The sequence below is a fragment of the Ochotona curzoniae genome, unplaced genomic scaffold (assembly GCF_017591425.1).
Source record: "Ochotona curzoniae isolate NIBS_2020 unplaced genomic scaffold, NIBS_Ocur_1.0 scaffold_3890, whole genome shotgun sequence".
Taxonomy (NCBI): Eukaryota; Metazoa; Chordata; class Mammalia; order Lagomorpha; family Ochotonidae; genus Ochotona; species Ochotona curzoniae.
Window position 1 is genome coordinate 25976153 of NW_024467115.1, and position 12940 is coordinate 25989092.

Consider the following 12940-nt stretch of genomic DNA (forward strand, 5'->3'; position numbering starts at 1 on the left):
TTGACTTATGTTTTACCTCCAAGCCAATTCTTAAACTTTTTGTTTAACAATAAAATTGAACTTGTTGATTTGTCATTGGTTCATTGAAATTGGTTGATTATAAAGCTGACTTACTTTTAATGACTATTTTTATCTTTTTATTTCAAAGTCAAAATTGGATAAAGTGAGGGAGACATGAAGAGAGAGAATCTTCCATCTGCTGCTTCACTCTCTAGGTGGCCACAAGTCCAGGTCTTGAATAGGCAGAAGCCAGGAGCCAAGGGCTTCATCCCATATCCCACATGGTAGCAGGGACCCTAACACTTATGAAATCCTTTGCTATTTTCCTAGGTCATTAGTAGTTACCTGGATCAGAGCTGAAGCGGCCAGGATTCAGATTCCCACATGGAATGCTGGGTTCATGAGGCAGGGAGTAGGGAAGAGCGAGACTTACACTTGCTACACAAGAGTACTTCAAAATCCACTTTCTGATACAAGAATTTTCAGATAGAATTGATTCTTGGGATCTGAAAAATTCAATTGACATTTCCAACCATGAGGGTCTCTTCAAAAATTCCCTAACATTTACACTTCTGATTATTGCATGGTTTATGAGAAATCTTACATGTGTAAGCAGTTGAGCATGACTTAGTGTGACTGGCAAAAAGGAGTAATTGGAACTTCCAGATGACTCACTAAAGCAACAACAACTAAGAGTAATGATGATGAGGATGATGTTTAAGTTTATATTTCTGTACATTTTTTAAAGATTTGTTTATTTGTATTGGAAAGGCAGATTTGCAGAGAGCAAAGACAGAAACATCTTCCATCTGCTGGTTCACTCCCTAAACGGCCCCAACGGACTGAGCAGATCTGGGGTCAGGAGTGTCTTCTAGATCACCCAGATGGGTGCAAGATCCCAAAGACTTGGATCATCCCCTGATGCTTTTCCCAGGCCATAAGCAGGAAGCTGGATGGGAAATGGGGCAGGTGGTACATGAACTGGCACCCATATGGGATGTTGGTGCTTAATGGTGGAGGATTAGCCTTTTGAGCCACAAACATTTTGTAACTTGAGATTATACTCTGATTTCTACATTAGAAGAACTGTCGAGAGAAATATTTTCATATAACTATGTATTATCCTTAAATCATAATATCCTCATCTCTTAACCAGTCATTTGAAGGTTTGAAGGGATGAGATACAGAAGTCAAAACCACTGGGATTGTGGTCATGGCACAGAGGTTAAGCCACTGCCTGTGACGTCAATATATGAAGTGCCGTTTTCAGTGCTGATGGATACGCTTCACATTAACCTGATAACATGCTTTGAATGGCAGTAGATCACCCAGGTATTTGCATCCTTGCCATTCATATGGGAATTCCAGTTGGAGTGCCTGGCTCCTGACCTTGACCCTTGTGGTTATTTGAACCAGAGGGTGGAAAGCATATTTCTATCTCCACATCTCCCTCTGTGACATTGCCTTTCAAAGTGACATGTCATTGAGAAAAGAAGCATAGGAGACTCTAACATAGTTCAGACTGATGGGTTCATATACCTGAAGGTTTGTGGACATCTGAAGACTGGATTCCAAGCCCATCTACTTTATGACACTCATAGTGTCATAGTTACCAAGCATCTATTTGCCTATTTTTCATTATTCAGATGAAGATAAGCCTTTCCTGTGTCAAAGATGGGTATCACAGGGTAGAGTAAGAGAATACCTTATAATTACCCTATGATATTGTAATACTAAATTTTTCTTAATGTGTTTAATGTAATTTTAAACTATTTAAAATGTAACAATATTTGAAGGTTTATAATTGGTCCATATCTAAGAGCAGTTTCCTATTTTGCTTTTCTGAAACTACAGGTTTCCACATATCTGCTTCTTAAAGCAGAGTTATCTTGCATAAAGGGTAGCAGTGGGTATAGACTAGGAAGATGAGTTGAGGCTGTCAACCATGTTTTCTCCTTTTCCACCATGAATCTGCTTGGCCAGGGTTTTCCATACCGCACATGTCTTTCCTGTGGTTCCATTGCCAATCTCTTCTTCCTCCACCCCAGATCTGTTTTCCTGTGTTGCAGCTTTTCTTAGACCAAGGGAGCAGGAAGAAGTGATGAGTTTCACAGCTTTCACTGTCACAATGATGTTGATGGAGAATGGGTTGGGCACACAGAGAATATGAGACTGGTTCCTTGTGGACTCAGACCAAATCAGCAGACCCTTGGCTTTATAGAGGAGGGTTCTCTAGGGGTTACCTTAACCCACCAGTTAATGTTCCTCTGAAACTGACAAAAAAAAAAACAAAACCCAATGATCAGTAGAATTATCCTGATGGCCAGTAGGGCAATAACCAAAGAAGACACGGTCTGCCTTCGTGGTTTTTAATCTCTCATATTTGTTTCTAGGGAGGAGCGGTTTGGCAACAAGACCCGAGTATACCACAAGGAAGCTATGGATGCATTTGTAGTCTTTGATATATCAAGAAGTTCCACATTTGAGGCAGTCTTGAAAGAAAAAGCCATCTGAATAGTAAAGTTCAACCCTATCCCCGCTGTGCTCCTAGCTAACAAATGTGACCAGAAAATGGATGGTGGCCAGCATCCCTCCCAGATGGACCAAATCTGCAAAGAACATGGCTTCACTGGGTGGTTGAAACAACTGCAAAGTGAGATGTACTTTCCTTGTAAATTTGGTCTTTAATTTACCTGGTGAACCTGAGCTGTAGCCATTAAATACCTGAATGTGAATTGTTTTTGGAGGCCTAGGAAAAACAAACAACAGCCTGGATACAAAGTATCTTGTACCAGCCTGCAACAAAATGTCATTCCCAGTTGGCTAATGGATCAGGGCACAGAAGGGCAGATTTGACATTAAAGCAAAGCTGTTGGTATTTGGAGCACAGAGCAGTGGCATGTTCCGCAGGCCTGTGTTAACTAAGGTCCTTCTCCTAGAGCAGTGAAGTAGTCTGAGATGTGTTGTCAAGTGCAGCATTTTGGATATTTAAAACAAGACAAGGAAATAAATATCAGGGAATGGCACTGGTAAAGAAAGCAGGTCACATGCAAACTGAAGAGATGTATTGAAAAGGTCAGCAAGTAGATATATTCAGATGACATTTGAGGAGTTTTAAATTAAGTGTGAACTAAACTTGCAAGAAGGAAGTATGCATATTTGCAGCATGCTTCTTCATGTAAAGTAGATGGATTTTTTTTCTTAATCCACATTTCTATTTAGGTAAAATGTTTTTGCAAGAATAAACCCTCACTAATATAAACATCTAAGGAGAGAAAAGAATACCTTATTTCTTCATTTTGAGAAATCGGTATCATGTACAGGCAGCGTATGTGCTAAATGAGACCTTGTTCAAAAGCAGAGTCCCTCATCAATTAAAAGCATATGGTGGCATTGTTTGTTCTAACCCTATACCAATGGTTTAAATGTCCACTGTGTAATTGAAATGCTTGGGTTTGTACTCATTTCCAGCCCCCAATTGCAGCTTGCTTTCAGTATGTAACATGGTAGGCAGTGGTAGTGCCACAAACATTGACATGGCAGACTTGGTTAGATTCCCAACTCCCAGTTTCAGTCTTCCCACCCCTTGTGGGCATTGGGACAATAAAGCAGCAAAACACTCTCCCTCTCTCCCTTTCTACCATCTCACTCTATTGACCTCTAAAATGCACATGTTTGCAAACATTATGTCCTCAGCCATCATGAAACCCCCAATGTTCCAATCACCTGTATGAAGAACCTTTTAAACAAGCATGGAAAATAATAGAATTAAAGATTAAAAGTTACGTTTATTTTGCTAAAAAAAAAAAAAGAAAAATATTTTCAAATCCTTGCACAGACTTGCCCAGCCTTGCCCAGTGTTTCTTTTTTTTTTAACTCATTTTCCATGTGAAAGGTCTTCAAAATTCATAGAAATTGTGTATTTGAACAAAACTACACAAGGAGTTTGGTTTTTCACAGCAAAATCAAAGGATACGACTTCAATCTGAAAGAGGCTGTATGATCCATATGTTATCAGAGCTTACAAAGTTTTCCTTCATTTTACCAAGCTAGAAGCAGTTTATATCTTTTTGTCTAGAAATTCCTTTTACCTAGATTGCTTAGGGTCCCTAGTTTCAGTATTCCAATAATGTTTCTCATAGTATTTGTGGTCAGAAGCTGTGACTCTCAAAGATGTGACTGGCTTCCTCAAGTACGGACTTGAAAGCATGAGCGCTTTAGTGCATAATGCAGCGCATTATTTCAGATGTATTAAGCTAGTTTCCTAAGGATTAAGTTCAGATCTGCTTTTAAATGAAATTTGGTCATTTTCATCTAAAAATTCCAAGAGGGACCAGAAATAATGCTTTAATTATTTTTAAATCCTTGCTGTTACTCAAAGCATGCAAACAAAAAACATAGTACTTTTCTTTCCTTTTATATGTCATTATAATTCACATGTCTGTACTCATTAGAAACAGACAAAACAAAAATGTACTTTAATTCTCAAAAACAAAATATAACAGAGGTTTAAGGTTAAACTAATCAACAGTGTTTAGAAAAACATTTCTGTTACATGATGTCATGAAATGATACAATAAAAGCATTGTAAAAGTTTTTTTTTAAAAAATCTACAAAAACTTCAGCATACATGGAAAAAGTTCAATTAGCTTACTTTCTCAAATGCTGAAAGCAAAAGAGGAAAAGAGAAATACATTTGTTCATCAGAATGCACTGTATAACAAAAACTAAGCAAAAAGTTTAACCAGGAGCATATCCTTTTATGGAAGAGACAATGTGTGGTTCAAATATTAGCAAGCATTAAAATAATAGAAAAGAATCATAAAATGTAAAACATGTATTTGTGTATATATGTGTGTGTGCGTGTGTGTGTGTGCGCACGTAGATGTGATATCAAAATACAGATATGTTGCAGATGTAACCCATGTTGGTGAACAAACAGGAAGCCAGGCATCCATAGCAGCTCTTAGAATAAGTAGATTTTCATAAAAAGTATGAAATTGCCTTCCTAAATTGCCATTCAGTTCACATTCCTAGTCCATGTCTTGTTCAAAAGTAGAACTGTTATAGCACAAAAGAAATTACACAAAAAAATTCTTCCCGAGTTACAAAAGCTTTGAATAAACTAAAAGAGAAAGAAAACTGATATATTGTTGAACACATATTAAATCCAGATGTGATGTGTATTACAAGCAATTTGAAATGAGATTGCAAAAAATTCTCTCTGGGTTTTTTGGTGGTTGTTGCTTTGTTTTATATTTTGTTTTGTTGTTTTGTTTTTAGTTTTTATCCCATGGGCCAAAGGCCAGGACAACCTATAAAGCTATCTGGAGTAATGTCAGGACATTGTTTTGTAAAATGTTGAGCTGCTTCTAAGACTGCTTCTTAGTTTTCCATGTTTAAATTCCTTTATTAACCCTAAAGCATCTTTCATACATACAAGCTGATATCTATTTTACATTATCTACCCTCCCTGAAAAGTAACTCATAATCTTACAGTAGTAGGAGGGGTGAAGGTAGAAAGTAGAAGGTGTTTTCTGCGGTTTCTTCATGCTGCCATGTGGCCACAGCGGCTGCTATGGATGTTTTTCTCCTATGACCTAACCAATAGTATGTGAATGTGGCCTGGGATATGATTGTACTGCGTGGTCCAGAGAGCTAACCATATTGTCCAACAGCACAGGCTAGAAGGTTCACTTCATGACCACCAGAAATTAGACAGCTTGTTCCGTTACACACAAAAGGACCAAGGACATTAAAGACTATGATCCAAAGAGGAGCAATAAGAATACAGAAGCTGTAGAGTCAAGAACGGGTAATAGCCTTGGTTTCCATGACCGATGTTAGGATAAAAATTCCAACCTCATTCAACCTGGTTCTGGAGTTTCCTGGCCTTGTGAAAGACATGTTGGCCATAACTTCCTCCTGCCCAATTTGACACCAAAACAGCATCATTTTTTTTAAGATTTTTAAATTTTTGTTGTGAAGTCAGATATATACATAGAGGAAGAGAGAGAGAGGAACATCTTCCATCCGATGATTCACCCCCCCACCCAGTGACCTCAACGGCCAATGCTGCACCGATCCGAAGCCAGGAGCTCAGATCCTACTCTGGGTCTCCCACACAAGTGCAGGGTCCCAAAGCCCTGGACCATCCTCGACTGCTTTGCCGGGCCACAAGCAGAGAGCTGGATGGGAAGCAGGGCTGCCAGGATTAGAACTGGCATCCCCGTTGGATCTCTGTGTTCAAGGTGAGGACCTTGGCCACTAGGCCACGGCACCAGGCCCCAAAACAACATTCTTCCTGTATCATGGCACAGACACCACCTTAGGGGGCAGTTAGCATGGCTAAGGTATCACTGGATGCAACCAATGTAGGTCAGTGTCTTGGGCAATGAGAAGAACATACCAGCAAAACACAATGAGACATGGGCAGAGTAAGATTTACTAAAAATACATTGTAAGAGAGCAGTGGGTGAGTAGGTGAGGTAATAGCTGACAAGTGCTACATCGGAGTAGTAGGTGAGCAGTCAGGTAATAGCTGGCAGCTGTTACATCAGAGTAGTAGGTGAGCAGTCAGGTAATAGCTGGCAGCTGTTACAACATAGGTTACAGATTGCCTCCAGCTATAGGGCTTTTACATTACTACTGTCCTTATTGCTGCTGATTTCACTGCCGGCTTCCTCACTGTCAGGGACCCAGGTAAGACTTACTGTTTCGAAAGGTGACTGCAGCCAAAGTGTTCATCTAATTTGCAGGATAAAGAAAGAGGCTGAGATCTGGATGTTAGTTCTAGTTCATTTAGCGAGAGATTATTAAAGATCTTATTTGATGAAACTCCCAGTTTCCCCTCTAGTGGTTCCTGGTATCCAACCAGGGTGATAATTCTCCTCAGGATAGAAATTAGGGGGCAACTCTTCTTTTAGAGACTCAGGAAATAAAATGTAAATAAAAACATAAAAGTAATAAAAATAATAAATCAGTATGGAACTGAATCATTGGCAATACAGACAGTAGACAAACCTGGGCCCTGTGCATAGCCCTGTCCAATTAGGGAACAAACATCGGTAGGCAGAATTTCCACAGAGACATTCTGACAATGATGTATATGCAGTGTTTTGCTTTGGACAAGTCTGTGACAGGAAGAGAATGCTGCAGGTAGTGGACTAAAACAAAAGGTTTTATTCAGGAAGCACTAGGTGACTAATCGTCCCACTAGGTGACCAAGCATTCCAAGCCAGGTGCTGTCAGTACAAATCCTGGCTGTTCTTGTCATCCTCATTAATGAGCAGGGAATTATCCATTGCTATGCTGTCCCAATGGTGATTAAAGCTAGACGCCTAAATAGCAGCGCATTTCCCTGGTAAATGCTCTGAGCGCCAATTGAGTAACTGTACCATGGATATGATTGACAGAGATTGAAGACTATGGAGAATTGAGAGATAGTGTCCAATTATCAGTGTGTATGGTGAGCATGAAGTTACAGGAAGAGTTGTGTAGGAATCCCAGCATGGTATTGGCATAGTATTAACATCCACTAACACAGTACTAATATTGTACTAACAATGACCCTAGGCTCCACATCCTCAACAGCAGGGATCAGTTTGGAAGCTGATCAAGGCACACCAGTTACTCAGTTTAGAGACGAAAGATTCCATGGTGCAGATCTGGGAGTCCTTCCACTGCCACCAGGGACTCTGCTTCTGACAGGAAGGCAGGACTTCTTCAGAGGTGACTTCCGTCATGCCAGCTGCTCGTCAAGTGCCCTGGGTTCCAGCATCACTAAAACATGTTATTCATGGATGGACTGGAGTTGTTGGTCTCTTTCATAATGTAAGTAGCCTTTATTTACGCTTAACTCCTATCCTTATGCTGTTCCTTTTGCCCAGTTTTCTGCCCTTCCTCCTGATCTCTGTTGATAGACCATGGATGCAGCCTTTAGAATCTTAACCAAGAAGCTGCCTGGTATTCCCGAGCATTGTATCTCCTATAGAGGGGTGAAAATCCACAACACAATATATTCCAAGGCCGCATGAAGCCTTTCCTTAAAAAAAAAAAGATTAATTTTATTTTCCTTGGAAAGTCAGATTTACAGAGAGGGGAAGAGAAGGAAAGATATTGCATCCTCTGGTTTACTCCCCAAGCAGCCACAGTGGCCAGAGATGAGTCGATCCAAAGCCAGAAGCCAGGTGCTGCCTCTAGGTCTCCCTCCCAGGTTCAGGTCCAAAGGCTTTGGGTCATCCTTGACTGCTTTCCCAGGCCACAAGCAGGGAGCTGGATGGGAAATGGGGCCACCGGGATAGGAACCGGCAGCCACGTGAGATCCCAGCATGTGCAAAGCGAAGATTTTTGCCACTGCACCTTTGCATCATGCTTGAAGACTTTGTGGGGAGAACAAGGTGGCTGTGTTTTCCAGGACTGCTATTCTAACAGTGGGGTTGTTAATATTTTTTTCTTGGCAGAATTTCACTAGTACATCATCTTACAAGAATACAAGCTAACGTATGATTGAGTTGTAAAATGGTATCATAATATGAAGTTCCATTTTCTGCCCAGGTTTCCTGGTCTTTTAATTTTATTGTGGCCAAGAAATATTACAGAGAAAGATTAGCTATTCTTTTCTTTAAGGTTGTGGTGTCAAACTGTGGCCAGGTTTTGGCAACACATCCTAATGGTGATTCACATGGCATGGAGGGTCGGCTTGCCATCTGAAAAAAAACAAAGTGAGGAACAGGAACCCTGCCTATTCGATCAAAGACTAGGAGCATCCCTGTTTTGCCACCCCACTCAGGACAAGCTGGTCCAGCTAGGTTCTTACCCTAGGCTTCTGCATTTTACCATGCAGCCCGATTTTGTGGGTTGGGTGACTTAGCCAGTATCTCACTATAGCTTCGTGTATAACTTATGTCTTTTCAGATTTCACTGGAGCTCAACCACATAACCCAAGTTCCTGTCAGTTTTGTAGTGCTCACTGAAGAACCTGACTTTCAAATCTCATTATTTGAGACCACCTCTCTCTTCTGGCTGAGCCCCAAACTTTACCCCTATTGATCTGACATTGACTAGCTATTTACTGTATTTCTTCCGAACATTTGTTTGTAGCCTTTCAAATGAATGATGTCTGCTGGATTAGAGAAGAAACCCTTGTTCATCTCTTTTCGTTTCCCTCAACTCACAGCTGCTGGCTTGGACAGTAACTTGTGCACAATATTTCACATATGACAGCCAGATAGTTCCCTTTCCTGGAGGTTTCTCCTGATTGAAGGAAGAGACTCCTCACTGATGCATCATCTCTACCCTTTCAAGGACACAGGTGACACTCTGACCAGTATACTGTAGGTACCTGGTCAGTCTGAAGAAAAGGTCACAGACAAGAGTGGGAGTACAGATTGTGGAGGCAGCTAGCAGTCTGACCCAACACTGATGAGCACTGACCTGGTCGGATGCTGGAAATAAAGAGAGAGAGAGAGCATCTATATCCACTACCCCATCATCCCACAACTGACAAAACATTGATGACAAGCTGTGTTTGGCATCAATCCACGGAGGAAGAACTCTCATTGGTTTTGAGTTCCACCCGCCGTGACTGACACCAGCATAAAAAGCATCAGTTCTGTTTCTGCAGGTGCCTTGACATCAGCTTGTAAGCTGCCACTGCATTACACATGGTCTAAATTAGTTCAAACAGCGATTGTTGCTTCAGGCCGAAATCCCAGGCTTTGAGATTTCTGGAGAGCTGACTGGAAGGCTCAAAGTCAGAAAACTCAGTTCAGAACTTTGAAAACATTTTTCAGGGTTTCAAAAATTTTGGTAAAAAATGACCATATGTCATTGAAGTTATAATATATTTAATCTGAATATTTTATGGAAATATCTGCGGCTGAATTGAGCCGGTGTTATAAGATGATAACTCAAACATTTGAAATAGACAGATTATACTAACTCATTTAAGACTCAGTTCTGTCCAACAACCACAACTCAATAAGAACAACAGAGAACACAAGAAACCAAATCCAAATGAATAAAAGCTTTGTGTCGTAGGTCAGTTACATTTTTAAAGTCTTGATTAAAAAGATTAGAGCATGGTATCACTATTTGAACCCATTCCTTAGAGGAACAATTAAATAAATTAAGGAATAAAGATGTAGAAACTCGGATAATCCTTTATCATGATTTCCTCTATAAATGAGCTGGAGAAAAAAGTCACCAACAAAATGCAAATTACAGGGATGGGAAAAATATAGCAGACAGCTTGAAAAGGTTAAGGAAAAAAGATTTTGAATTTAAAAGATCAAAACTTCCGATAAGCTTATGCAGGGAACCTGTCAGATTGGCTGTAACCCAAGCCATCTCCCTCTCACTTGCTGAAGCTTGCAATGAAGAAGGAATAGCAGACAAATCTACAGCAGATCCGAACAGACATTTTCTTGAGGGCAGTGGGTGCCTAAATGTAAGATTCCCCATTCTACTTCTGGCTTATCTGCCACTATAGTCTTCTTGCAGTGAGCGATGATTAGGGGCATTTAAGTGCTCAGTCTGTGGTTGCATGGGTCTGGAAACAAACTGTGGCCGACATCACCACGTCAAGACAGAGCAGCATACAGGAGGGGCAACCTCAGTCTCCACAAAATGTTCCCAAAAGGACTGGCCACAGATCATGGACAAGTGTCTTATTCTACAGTGTCCCATCATATAAAGTTTTTTTTTTTTTTAACAAGCTGACATGTTGCTAATGTAATCCTCCATGTTCCACAATAGCTTATCCTAACAGGCAGGTTTTCAAGTAGCCAACACTCTGGCAGTTTTTAGTTTCTTAACCCAAGTATCTGTGTGTAGCAAAGATTTTGACTGCCATTGAAGCTAGGTAGACAAGGCAAGAAAAATGACAGAAGTAGGCTGGATGTGAAACATTTCTCATGTTTAGGTCATGCAGACATTAATACCATTCTCACTCCTTCCTGGTTGGCTTGCCAAAATGATTTTGCAGATGACTGGAATAGAAGTTCTTGTGTTCCTGTAGGAATTTCAGATATGACACAGAGGATAGCAGTGGATAAAGTAGTGAAGTTTAATGAGGTAGTAACTTTATCAGAACTGTTATGGATATTTTATACCTAAAAATCCCTTACCCAGACTTTCCCAGAAAATGAAGCAAGAGAGCAGACATGGGAGGCCCCATACACATGTCCAGAAGAACCTCGTCTGAATGCAGACTGCACTTGCCATGTTATGCTGGCCTATCAGGAGTCAGAATTTCTGTGAAAACAAGTGGCGATAAAATCACCTTCTCTGTCTGTTTTGTCATTGGCCATGATGTTCATCAAGGGAACAAGTTCCCAGGGTTCAGTCAACAGTATCGAAATAAATATTTCACTTTGTAGCAAATATTTAAGATATTTCAATTCTTAATGATAACTTACAAGTAAAAATGTACTGCATTGAAGCATAAGATTAGCTCTAAGACAAAATAAACTAAATAGAACTGAATACATGAAGCTCACTTATGTACCAATAAATAATAATTCAACTTTACTGTGGGTGCCAGATAGCCTGGACAATAACCACAATGTTGAAGCAGTGGCCATGCATGACAATGAGCTACATTGAAATGGCATCCAAATCCTGTACTTACAATTCAGAAACAATGATCTAAGGTTTCTCTTTTTTTTATATTTCCACAAAATATACTAAAAAGGCCTGGAGCAATGGCCCAGTGGCTAAATCTTCATCTCTCACATGCCAGGATCCTACGTGGGCATTGATTCATGTCCCGGCTGCTCCACTTCCCATCCATCTCCCTGCTTATATGGCCTGAAGCAGTCAAGGATGGCAAAAAGTCTTTGGACCTTGCACTTGGAAGATCTGGAAGCAGCTCCTTGGCTCCTGGCTTCAGATCAGCTTGCTCTGGTCATTGCTACCATTTGATGAATGAACCAAATGATGGAAGATTTTCTTTTTTTTTTATTGTTAATAACATTTTATTATGTTATACAGTTTTATAGGCACTGGGATTTCCCCCGCAATGGAAGATTTTCACTCTGCTTCTCCCTCTCTGTAAATATGCCCTTTCAAGAAAAGTCAATAAATATTTAAAACAAAACAAAATATATATATATATATAAATATATATATATACTAAATTACTTGATAAAGAAGAAAGTTGGAGCTGATACAATGGTACTGCGTGCTAATCCTCCGCTTGAGGTGCTCATATCCCATATGGGTGATATTTCTAGTCTCAGTTGCTCCACTTCCAATCCAGCACTCAAACGATGATAAAGTAAAGTAGTAAAACATGATCCAAATCCAAACCCTTGGGCCCCTGCATCCACATGAGAGACCCAGACGAAGCTCCTGGCTCCTGGCTTCAGGACCATCCAGCTTCAGCTATTGTGGTGATTTGAGGAGTTAATCAGCAAATGGGAGATCTTTCACTCTCTCCCTGTTACTCTTTCAAGTAAAATAAAGACATCTTAAAAAATGAAGCTAATAATTTCTTTCCTCATTAATGAGTTGGAGAGTCCCCTGCATGACTACTTATAGCAGTGATATCTTTGAAGCCTTTGGTTCTTTTTAAATCAAGCTTGACAATGAACTTAAAGATGAAAGCACCCAGAGTTTATCGAATAGAGCTGTCGATGCAGTTTTCCACCTACTCAGCCTGCTTGTTTTAGAGAATAAATTTTAGGCAACTCCCACTAGGTCCTTAAATGTAATTTCTCATCCTGTTCTCAGTTCCCATGTTTTTAATAAAATATTCAATAGGTCTTGAGTTGTTAACTTGGCTCTAACATTTGCTATAGGAATCATTTTAAAATGTTGATGTTAACTATTTTTAAAAAGATTAAAATATTCTTTAAAGTCAATGTTAACTTCTAAAAAATTATTTTGAAGCAAAAATCAAGTGTTTTATACCAAACTCAAAATCATTGTGTTGCTT

General features: G+C 39.9%; 1 long non-coding RNA gene across 1 annotated transcript; it reads left to right on the plus strand.

Moving 5' to 3' along the window:
- The first annotated feature begins 6591 nt into the window (after positions 1-6591).
- LOC121146157 lies at positions 6592-8046 on the plus strand. Its single transcript, XR_005882151.1, has 2 exons — positions 6592-7545; positions 7576-8046. It is a non-coding gene; the product is annotated as an uncharacterized LOC121146157 (long non-coding RNA).
- The last annotated feature ends 4894 nt before the right edge of the window (positions 8047-12940 follow it).